Source organism: Malus sylvestris, chromosome 14, assembly GCF_916048215.2.
Source record: "Malus sylvestris chromosome 14, drMalSylv7.2, whole genome shotgun sequence".
In the NCBI taxonomy this organism is placed as follows: Eukaryota; Viridiplantae; Streptophyta; class Magnoliopsida; order Rosales; family Rosaceae; genus Malus; species Malus sylvestris.
This window is the reverse complement of record NC_062273.1, coordinates 18,716,689-18,728,981: the sequence shown is the minus strand read 5'-3', so window position 1 is coordinate 18,728,981 and position 12,293 is coordinate 18,716,689.

Genomic DNA, 12,293 nt, shown 5'->3' with positions numbered 1-12,293 from the left:
AAACGTATATGAAAAATATAATGGCTAGAAATTTAGAAAATTCTATAAGTGAAAATTCCAATACTCAAGAAATGGGATCGCGAAGATCCATGAGGCAAAATGCGGTCGTAAGCAGAGTGGCACCACCACTACAAGGTTTCACCATGGCCCAAGCCATGCCATCCAAGCTTGCACAGGCCCGAGCCTAAGCCTCTCATTCGTATGCACCACGCATTGAGCAGCCTGCTTCCGTGACCCAGCTTGCTCCTACAGCCCTGCCTGCTCCCTCAGCCCTTCCTGCTCCTGCGACCCAGCATGCTCCAGTAATCTAACCTGTTCTCACAGCCCTACCTCCTATGGTTTCCCAAGCAGCTCAAGTTGGCCCTAGAATATCTCAACTATCTGGAGCAACCATCGAGTCGGAGGCATTTTCACCACATTTCTTCGCAGATTTGATATTTTCCAACTCAAATCTTGCACCCGGAGTCTACCACACTTCCACTGCTCAAGGAGGCACATTCATTCCAAGCTTTTCCAATCTAAATGGCGAACAACACTTATCTCGACAAGTCATAGAGTTGACGAGCGCCCTTGCATAACAGATAACCTTGGTGAATCAACTCTTGCAACGCACCAAGATCCAATGTGCCTTTGACGAGGTGTCCTGAAGTAGGACAAGGGCAGACGAACCTCTCAACTAGCGTCCCGACAAACAACCCTTTAACCATCCACGTTCCAAGCGTTCTGGCAGTTTACGCTCCCGCCTGGGTCCTTGGGATAGCGTATACTCTCGTCTTAGCGCGCGGAGGAGCGTGCATTCCCAATCAAGCCCATGGTCGAGCATACGTTCACGGTTGAGGTCACACTCCGATTATTAACATGGACAACCTTCCAGGCGAAATGTTCATTCACAACTAAGATCGCAAGAAACATTCTCCACCTCACATCGGAGTAGGCAGCATGGTAGACGGAGAGAAGCAGTCACTCAATCCGACTCAAGTTCAACCGGTAGCCTGCGAAAAGCTTATTCGCTTGCCAGGTACATGCCACATGCACCGCAGCTGCAACATGGACGAGTTGAGCATAGGGAAGAGCGGTTTAGACCCATAGGTCACGATTGGAGGCAGCAAAAAATTCCACTGCCCCAGTAGAGGCAAATTCAAAAAGAAGTTGAGAGACTCATAACTGAACGATGGCACAATTTCCAACATAACAAGGCTACTGACGATGCGCTTTGACGAGACATGACCAACATAAGCATGTCACCATTTATGAATGAGATCGAGCGGACAGATCCACCTCGCGGGTTCATTATGCCTCACTTCATTCCGTACAAGGAAGACGAAGATCCAGATCAACATCTCAAGCACTACAGCAGTACCATGATCTTTTACAGGAACAATAATGCGCTTATGTGCAAATTTTTTACCACAACTCTACAAGGCGAGGCATAAGACTGGTTTCACACTCTACCGTCGCAGTCAATCCGGAGTTTCAATAAACTTTCCTTTGTTTTCACTAAGGACTATTTGTATAAGTGCTCAATCAAAAGAACATCTGACCATCTCTTCAGCATCGTAAAAGACCCTTGGGAGACAATTCGCGACTATGTCAAGAGATTCAAAGCGGAGAAGGCTAAGATTGTTGGTTGCAACGAAGACATAGCAACAACAGCATTTAGAAATGGACTTCCTACCGAACATCTTTTATTAGGAAAACTGATAATGGGAGAAGAACTGACCCTAGCAGCTTCGTATGCTTTGGTAGAAAAACATGCACTATGGGACGAGGCCAAGCAGTCTAACAAAACAGAGTCAGAAAAGAAGCACATGGAACGTTCCCCAACCAGAGAAGACTCAGCGCCTGAAACATTCACCAAATTCACAGTTCTAATCGGCCAAATTCTCTGCAACCTCAAGAACGAACCTTAGTTCGAACTGCCGCCACCCATGAAAGGCGATCTTATCAGGTTGGATCATACAAAGTATTGCGCATTCCATCAAGGATCAGGCCACACTACCAACGGCTGCCTAAAGTGGAAGCAGTATCTTAAGAAGCTGACAAATGAGGGTCGATGCGACGAGTATCTTGACAAGTCAACGAAACGGCCTACACAAGCAGGGGAAGTCTCCATCACCCCCTAAACCTCGTTTGGATTTTTTCCAAATAAGTTTTAAGTCTCAAGCAGCTCGACGAACAAGGCTTCACAAGCCAAAGATTATCTAGTTTGTTATGCAGTTTCTGCCTTCCAGCACAGTTGATTTATTTCTTTATTCTCAATGAAGATTCAAGAAGTTATTCACAAGCAGGGCTCAACTGCTGTCCACAACGACTGCTAAAAACCCATACGGATTCGCTTTCCAGTGCGAGAGGATAAACTAATTGCTCTCCAATGCGAGAGGGTAAACCAATTCCCCGACACCCATATGGGTTTGCTCTCCAGTGCTAGAGGATAAACTAATTGCTTTCTAGTGCGAAAGGGTAAACCAATTCCCCGACACCCATATGGGTTTGCTCTCTAGTGCGAGAGGATAAACTAATTGCTCTCGAGTGCGAGAGGGTAAACCAATTCCCCAACACCCATATGGGTTTGCTCTCCAGCGCGAGATGATAAACTAATTGCTTTCTAATGCGAGAGGGTAAACCAATTCCTCGACACCCATATGGGTTTGCTCTCCAGCATGAGAAGGTAAACTAATTGCTCTCCAGTGCGAGATGGTAAACTAATTGCTCTCCTGCGTGACAGGGTAAACTAATTGCTCTCCAGTGCGAGAGGGTAAACTAATTGCTTTCCAGTGCAAGAGGGTAAACTAATTCCCCGACACCCATTTGGGTAAGCTCTCCAGTGTGAGAGGCCACATAGCTTAAAAGATCGAATGCTTGAAGATCAACTAGGCAGCAAATGGTCAGGGGTAGCAGCCACTTTTGCACTTAACAGATCATTCATCCGACACTTTATCTTCAGCAGCTCGGATCTTGACAGCTTTATCCTTGACTGCTCTATCTACGGCAGCTGAGAAATCAAACTCAAGCAGTTTCCTTATTTTTGGCAAGTAGCCTAAACATGGCAGCCTAAACCGTTGCCCATGCCACGCCACCTCCTTGGCCCATGACAAGCCGATTCCTGGCCCCTACCAGCCGACGCGCCGCACCACCCCAATGGCTGCTCCATGGCAGCACCTCCCAAGAAGAAGACAAGAAAAAATTAAATTTTTCTTACGTCGGTACGACACGGAGAAGACGAAGAAATCAACGAAAGACGGTCCTTTGCACGAGAAAGATGTAGAAGATTGCTAGAGGAGGGGGAACAAATATCCTTTAAGCTCTCTCTCTTGTATGGTAGAATAAATCGCTCTCCAAAGTTGATTTAATAACCCACTTAAGGTGGACTTAAATAGGCTTTGAGAGAAATTTATTTCCCTTTCCTAGAAGGACCTAATTTCCTATTAAAGAGGGAATCTACATCAAAATAGGAAGTAGTCCTGCATTTCCTAAAGCAAGAAGATCTTTACACCTGCTGCCTTTTCCTACGAGCAGCCCAGCAGGTGTGGGGGCATTTGTGGAGCAAAAAATAATCACAAGGCGACACATGGATTTTTGGGTGAAGATGACAAATTTACCCTCGAGGCATACTGAATCTCCTACACGCGAGCAGTGGAGAATCATCCATCAACCAAATTAGGAGTACCCAAAATAGGTAACAAGTTCAAATTTGTCTCATCCATCCTCATTCCATAACCTCTAAAAACCTCCCAAAACTTTTCTTTTATTGTGACAATTAGCCAATTAATATATTAATTGCTAATTGAATCACCAAATAACACCCCAAAATACACTTAAAGGCCGGCCACACCCCATTCCCTATATATATGACCCTATTTCTTCTAAAAAGCTAAGTTCCATACTCTTGCAAAACTCCCAAAAACTCTCCAAATACTTTTTTCTCTAAATTCTAACTTTGGCATCGGAGGTTCTTCGGCCAAAGCCCCCCATTCATCGTGGGCGCGTGAGGCTCTTGGCCTTGACCTAAGGTGTTAATTGTTTTGTAGGTGCAATTTTGTCCAAGAAGAAGAAGACAAAAATTTGCATCCACATGGGACTTCATCATTGAGAGCATAGACTACTGGCACCAAATCATATCGATCAATGACACCACCAACTGTTTCCCTAAGTGGTTCCTCGACCATGACATCAGTCTTAGATATTCACCCTTCTTCTACCTGCATGGCCTTGAAAACTACACGTTCCTTAACTGATTGTCTTAAGAGTGAAACCTACAATAACATTGCTATGCCGACGAGTTTGTTATTACCACCGGATTACGAGTCATTTATGAAGAAAGTGGTTCTACCATAAAATTAATTGGTAATATGGAGAGTATTTTTCCAACCTCTTATAAGTTCATGCAAGGTCCCTCGACTCCCTCCTCTCATCAATGTGGATTCATTCTCTGCATGTCCCCCTCACGTGTGGCAACATTTCAAGCCTCATACGTGGACAACGCAACATGGTGACGTAGAGTACGTATGGTCATTTGACTTCACATGTGGGATAACCTGCTCTGATACCATGAAGAAAGCTAGGGCACCATAAAACTAATTGGCAATATGGAGAATAAGCCAACCTCTTATAAACTCATGTAAGGTCTCTCCTCTTGTCAACGTGAGATTCATTCTCAACAATTTAGGGGAATGAGTTTTGTGATTGTAACAACATTGGTTCCAAGTTTCTTTGATCCATTGCAAAGGTGTTTAGATGCAATTGGACAAGCCTGATGGGCGTGTCTAAGGTGCAGACCTTGCCTGCCAACCGAACCGAATCAGACGACTGAAATCAGCCGAGCTCATGACTAAAATCGGGTCTTTAGGACCCGTAAAATATTGATGTTGGGTTAATTCTTGGGAGGGAGAAAGATGGAGGAAAAATGAGGAGTGGTGGGTGATGCGGAGTTTGCAGACGGATCATAAACCACCACCACCGTTTGACTACGACAGCCGCACTGCGCTCCACGTTGCCTCACTCAACTACTGAATTGACGTTGTCGGTCATGTACCAATCCACGGCTGGATCGACATACTACTCCTTCCTTTCGAGGTCTTCACCTCTTCCTCCGTCAGCCCAATTGAGGACGGCTCCGCCAATTCCCAACGCAATCTCTGGAAAATGGTTGGTTTTCTTGCATTGATCCCTTGAACCTTGACGCGGGTTTTTACCATTTTTTGCGAGAAATTTTTATTTGTGACAAGAACATAAATGATATACCATGTGTTTTAATAGAAGTGATAGAACATTTTATTTTTTAAGTTATTAACTTTTTAACACACATATCCCACCATTTGTATAGTAACACTCGATGTACCACCCTGTATACCGGTCACACTGAAAAATCTCTCCATTTTTGCATGTTGTAATTGGAATTTAACTTTATTTATTTATTTTTAATTTCGTTAATTCCTATGATCTTTGAGTTGGGTTTTTGTTATTTTTGTACATTTTTTTCTTTAGAAAGAGGAAGACAATTGATGGCAAGTCAAGGTTATTCACTCCTTCAGAATCCTGAGAGGCTATGAGAATTTCACTCTGTCCGTGGCTACAATCAAGCAGACTCACCGGTTCAAAGCATCGAATCCAGGACCTCCCACACTTTTTTTGTTTACTAGGGAGCCGCAATGCAATCCATGCTCTTACCATTTGGCCACTTGCTGTTATTTATTTTTATATATTATAATTGTGATTGGAATTGACTAGGAGAATCGAAGTTGATAGTATAATGTACTTTGTGTTTGATGTTATGAAGAATTTCTTGAATTAGAGGAATTTGTTGCAATTTTCTTTTGGGTTACATCGTTGCAATTTTCATTTGGGGCAATTCTTCTTTAATTTAGGGTTGGAAAATTTATATCTTCACTATTGGGCCTAGTTTATAACATAAAATATTGCATAAATAAGATGGATTAAAGAAAATTTAGGAAACAACCAAGAATTGGTTTTGAGGACCACTCATTTATGAAATATATATGTATATATGCGACATTTGTAGGTTAAGAATTTGCTCCCGCACTTTTCTCAAACTGCATACATTTTGGTGATTAATGATAAAATTCTTAATATGGTAGTTAATGATGAGGAGGGCAACGATGTGCTTGTGTTACTGTATATATCCTGAGAGTATGGTGTGCACGCCCGCGACTACGACAATCGCACTCCACTCCACGGCTGGATTGACGTTTCCGCCATGTTCAAAACAGCAAAAGGTGCTTTAATTTCTCGAATACATGGTCATTTATATGACTTATATTGTTTTTTTTAAGCATTTTCCATGTTAACTGGTAATGTAAATATAAACTCACAATTTGTATGAACTTCAATATTTCATAGTAGGCCTAGTACAGTATTGATCATACTTGTTGAGTTGCTGAAAGGCAAACGAAGAAAATGGAACTTAGAAGCAGTTTTTCATCTTGTTGTGCTTTTAGGATTGGATAATGTTAGGGAGACTAAATTTGTAGACTAAATTTTGGAAACTAAATGACATGGAAGTTGATGATTGGTTTATTACTTAATCGTTGATAAACGTGTTCATTCCTGATGACACAATATTTAGTTTGCAAATTTTGTCTCCCTATCATTACTCTTTAGAAACATTTAATGAGAATTAATTTGGTGAGGATGCTGAAAAAGAGGAAGAGTTGATTCGAAATTCTGAATAACGTCTTTTTCTCAGATTAGTATGGATACAAAGTCTTTTTTCTCAGCTTAATACTGTTGCTCCATTACGTATATAGTCATTGCAATTGGAGGGAAATGGTTTGATGAATATGGTATTACTTTTAGATTTATAGTATTTTGTTTTCCTTCTTTTGTTTTCCCCCTCTTCCATGTTTTAATGTATACTTTCAACTTAATGTGTTGATGCACAAAATCAGTGAGGACTTTGGTACAACTGAAAGTGTTAAGTTTGTGACCTTCGGTAGATTGCTCCGGTCACTAGTGTGGATAAGTATGTAAATGGATAGGGACAGGGAAGCAAACACAAGATGTACGTGGTTCACCCAGATTGGTTACGTCCACGGAGTAGAGGAGTTCTCATTAATTGTGAAGGGTTTACACAAGTACATAGGTTCAAGCTCTCATTTAGTGAGTACTAGTGAATGATTTAGTACAAATGACATTAGGAAATATTGTGAGAGAATGATCTCTATTTATAGAAGAGAGTTTCTAGTTTCATTCTGACATTGACACGTGTCGTGTTGTGATTGGCTTTTGATGTTGACACATGTCGCACTATGATTGGCTTCTGATGTCGACACGTGTCGCGCTATGATTGGCCTCCTGGTTGGAGGGAAACTCTTCTGGGTCCTTGACGGTATAACGTTGACCGGTGCTCAGTAGTTTCGGGATTGGTCAAGTATGGTACAAACATAATGTATACACTAGGGTTGGGTTCAGTTCAAATCAGTTCGGTTTTTTGACAAAACTAAAACCGAACCGAAATTTCGGTTTGGTTTGGCCCATTTTTTTTCGGTTCGGTTTCGGTTTTTTTTTCCTTTTTTTTTTTCAAAAAAATGAAAAATTTTGAAATTTGAAATTTTAACATCTCTAACACAATCACAGTTCAAGTCTTCCACACAATCACAGTTCAAGTCTTCCAACACAATCCCAGTTCAAGTCTTCCAACACAATAAAATCAAATAAACCTTCAAGGTTTCATTACTTCATGTCTTTGTACACACTTCTTCTCTTCAAGTCTTCAAGCTCAAAGCTTTCCCATACACCAATTACATAACATATAACTGTAAAGAACAGAACATAACATCCAATGGGTTAGTTAGAAGATACAGACTGATGCAGGACCATTTGAATAGTTGTATAGTTAGCAATCAAATCGAGAAAGAAGATCAGTTCAATTGTAAGGTAAAGCATCCACTATGCCTTCACGATGGCATAACAATCGAGTTTCAAATTCCCTTTAAGGAAGTGGAGATGTACATTCGCATTAAGAAAAACACATCAAGTTATTATTTGCATACAAGTTGTGTCACAGCCCGTCCCGAGAATTAATTATCGTGGTTGTGCAAAGACAGATTTACCCTTGAGCGTTTGTGACATCGTGGGGCTATGTGTGGTTGAGGACCAATGTGTTAAGTCCCTATTATTTTGGACCCAATTGGAAGTAAGAAAATTATTAGTTGTGATTGGTGACTTTGGACCACACACACACACCCACAACCTTCTCTCTCTTCCCTCCCGTGTCCTCTCTCTATCTTTCAGACTCTCTCTCTTCCCTCCTGTACGGACTCAAGCCCAAAACCTTTTGAATCGTGACGGATCGAGGATTTTAAGACCACCATTGTGTTCGTGAGGACCATACGAGTCTTAGGGTACACGTTCCAGGTAAGAACTCCATCTTTTTCACGTCGAAACCGCAACCCCGATTTAAGGTACTATTCATGCTCACGTAAAATGTTGATTTTTATGGAATTTCAAGACCATAGAAAGCTTTAGAAGGTTCTAAGGAGGCTCGGAGTGCTTCGTTGGAAAGATTTAGACGTTAGGATAGCTAGTTTCGAAGTTGTCCTGTTTCCTCGAATTTCTCCGACGAGATTTCGTGATTTTTGGAGCTTTAAACAGGTATAACGTTGTTCTACTCATCTTCAGCTTTCTATTGGTATAAATTTCATGAAAAATGGTTAAGAAACGAGTGAGAATAGACGTTTTAAAGTTTTACCCAGTTTTCAGGCGACTGGCAACTCGCCGGAGAAGATGACGGCATATTCGGTTAGTTTGGACAGAATATGCTGATGCCGTCAGTCAGTTTTAACGGAATTTGTTAGGCTTTAACAAAATATTCCCTAATGGTGGTTAGGGAATCCATCAGGTTTTGCCGCGCGTGGGGGCTCATTTTTTAGTGCCCTTGCCAGCGCGTGGTGGTGCGTGGGAGCTCGAAAAAATTATCTAAAAATTTGGGGATATCCTGAGGTTGTGTAGGTCACTATGGTATATTCATATACCCATTTTGAGCAATGTATGAGAAGTTATTAGCTAGTTTTGTCCATGTGCTTTAAAATAACGTTTTTATAATTAATTCGCATATAGGTGAGACTTATCCCGAGAACGAGCGTATCCACGGGCGACTCGGGGGTTACGACCCGTCGACATACCAATGAGTGGGCTTTTGTTTTCAGTATATATTTATATACTTGGTATATTTCCCAGAAATGCATTTTTAAGGAAAGTATGCTTTGAAATAATATGCCAAATGCTTTTATATTCTGAATATGCATTTCATGGTTGCATATATATATATATATATATATATATATATATATATATATATATATATATATATATATAAATGTGGTGCTGTGGAGGCACATGTAAGTTCAAGTAAGTTATGTTTGGCTATGTGAATCATCGATGGTGTGATATATGATTGATTGATGTTGAACTCATAAAACTGCACCTAGGGTGATTGTGATTTAGTCAGAGATATGAAGTACATGCCTGTTTATTTATGTCACCTCCCGCACTATATGCTCATATTGGATCCAAATTATGTGCACAGTCTTGTCGTACAGACCTTATTTATGGTTCCGACTCGTAGGTGACTAGCGATTTATCGCCTGGCTACTATGAGAGAATAAAATTAAGCATAACTATATTACACCTAATCTTGTTGTACAGACCTTTTTAGGGGTTCCGACTTATGTGCAGTATATTGCCGTATAGGTCATTGTAGTGACTCTGGCTAGATTGACTTAAAGCTATGAATTTAGCCGTACAGACTACCACAGGGGTTCCAGCCAACGTATCATATTCTATGAATTTATTCTTACCTGAATTGCTTACTCTGTTATATATTAGCATGACATATATTTGAATATGATTATGTGAAGCATGAATTGAATTGATATGATTTCATATATATTTATATATTATGTATATGCTTATATTCTGATTCTAGGAAAACTTATACATGTTTTACAGCGAGGGGTAAGATATGTTGATAAGCAAAACGATTTTGTAAAACATTTGTTTTTGCCCACTCATGTATTCTGTTTTACGCCCCTCCAGGTTTTAAGTAAGCTTGTTGTTGGTGGCTTGAGGACATCGGCGGTTTTGACTTATCTAAATAATAGTAGGACATTCCTGGTACTGTATAATTAGTACTTGTCCTACTGGACTGCACCTAGACTTAATATGCTCTGATTAGGAGTGTTTACTATTGTAACTAACTCCTATCACTTCCTGTTTAGTAGTGAACTCTAGTATTTCGGTTTTTAATTATTTGTATAATTCTTATCTTTATTGCTTCCGCACTGTGCACATGGCTACTTCACTCTCACGTGACGGCCAACATGCCTTGATCTCGATCGGGGTGTCAGTTTGGTATCAGAGCCTAGGTTTAGCAGTCCTGTATAATTCTTGAATATTCTAATCCTTGTGATGTCTTATGTTAGAACTATGCCGCCTCGTAGAGAGCCTTGTCAAGCAGCTGAATCTAGTTTCCCTGATATTGCTTAATTAGGGGAAACTATAGTTTTTGCCATTCAGACAACATTCTGTACTCCCCAGAGGACACCTCTTGGGACAGTTCATAATCTGAAGTTGACTCACTTCATTGGAAATGAAGGTCATGAGGGGGCAGAAAAATGGCTGAATCATGTGGAGAAGACCTTTTAGGTGATGTAGAGTTAGGGGAGTCTTTCTTCTGATAAGTGGGTTGAGACGACTACCTAGTTTTTGGGAGAACAGCCTGCATCCTGGTGGAGACAAGAGTCTTACCAGTTGACCCCAACAGAGATTGTGGATTTGGGAGTGTTTAAGGAGCTGTTTCAGAAAATGTTCATTCCTCTTGCGTATATCGATAGTAAGAAACAGGAGTTTACTCATCTGAGGCAAGGAAAGATGTCCGCTAATGAGTATTACAGGATGTTTACTAATCTGTCGAGATATGATTCGGAGGTTGCTGCTAGTCCGGTAGAGATGATTCGCCGTTTTAGTTTGGGTACTAAGAAGAAATGGCGTTCCATAGCGACATCGACTCATTGTGCCTCTTACCAGGAGTTTTATGAGATTCTACTAAGGATTAAGGCCTCAAAGAACATGACTAGTGAAAGTAAGGATGAGGAAGGAAAGAATGGGGCCAGAGACGAGACGATAAAGGAAATGGGCAAGCATTTCAGGGACCCCGCAAGACCTAGAACTTTAAGAGGAGTGATGGCAGTTCCAGCTCTTCTAGCGGAGGATTGAGTACTAATATACAGAGGAGGGTGGTAGATTCACTGGAGGCCCTAGGTTCCAGAGGCAGAGAGATTTTGGTGGTTCAGGTGGATCTGGTGCTCCTTTATGTGGCATGTGTAATAATCGGCATTTTGGGAAGTGTAGGAGAGGCAGCAATGGATGCTTCACTTGTGGTCAGATGGGTCATAGGGTTGCTCAATGCCCTCAGAGTCAGTAGAGATCCCATCAGCCTTTCTTCCCACCATCTGCACCTACCTAGCACGCTTCAGGATCTTGTGGTTATACTCAGACTGGACGAGGATGTGCCTACCACTATCAGGGCGACGCCGCTCCCTACATCTCAGGACAACAACAGTATTTTCAGGATCCTCAGTACCAGAGTGGGTACCCTCAGTATCAGGGAAGATCTATGTCTTATCAGCCACATTCATCTGGAGGATCTCAGTGGTACCAAGGGGGACAACCCCAGCAGGGAGAGATTGCTACTAGTAGTGCAGGTTCTTTGAGGCAGTCGGGTCAGCAGAGGCATGGACGTGGTGTTCATGCCATCAGAGGTCGCGGTGGACGACAGCAGAACCAGGAACGTATCCATAATATATCACTGTAAGATGCCCTGAATAATCTAGAATTAATCATGGGTACGTTAAATATTCTTGGTCATTTTGCTAGAGTATTAATTGATTGTCGTGCTACACATTCTGTTATTTCTCATACATTTGCTCAAGTGACGCAACCCCATCCTACACCTCTAGGATATAATTTAGAGTTTTCTATGCCTAGAGGGGATATATGTTTTGTGGATCGGGTATACCTAGGATGTCCAGTGATAGTAGAGGATATTATTATGCCAGCTAATCTTATGCCGTTGGATATTATGGATTTTGATGTGATTTTGGGCACTGATTGGTTGCACTATAAACGTGCCAAGATAGATTGTTATGGGAAAACAGTCACTTTTCATTGTCCTGGATTACCTAAAGTTACATTTTTATGAGAGCCTAGTGGGGTGAGGCATGGTATTATTTCAGCCATGAAAGCAAAGAAATTGTTGTCAAAAGGTTGGCAGGGAT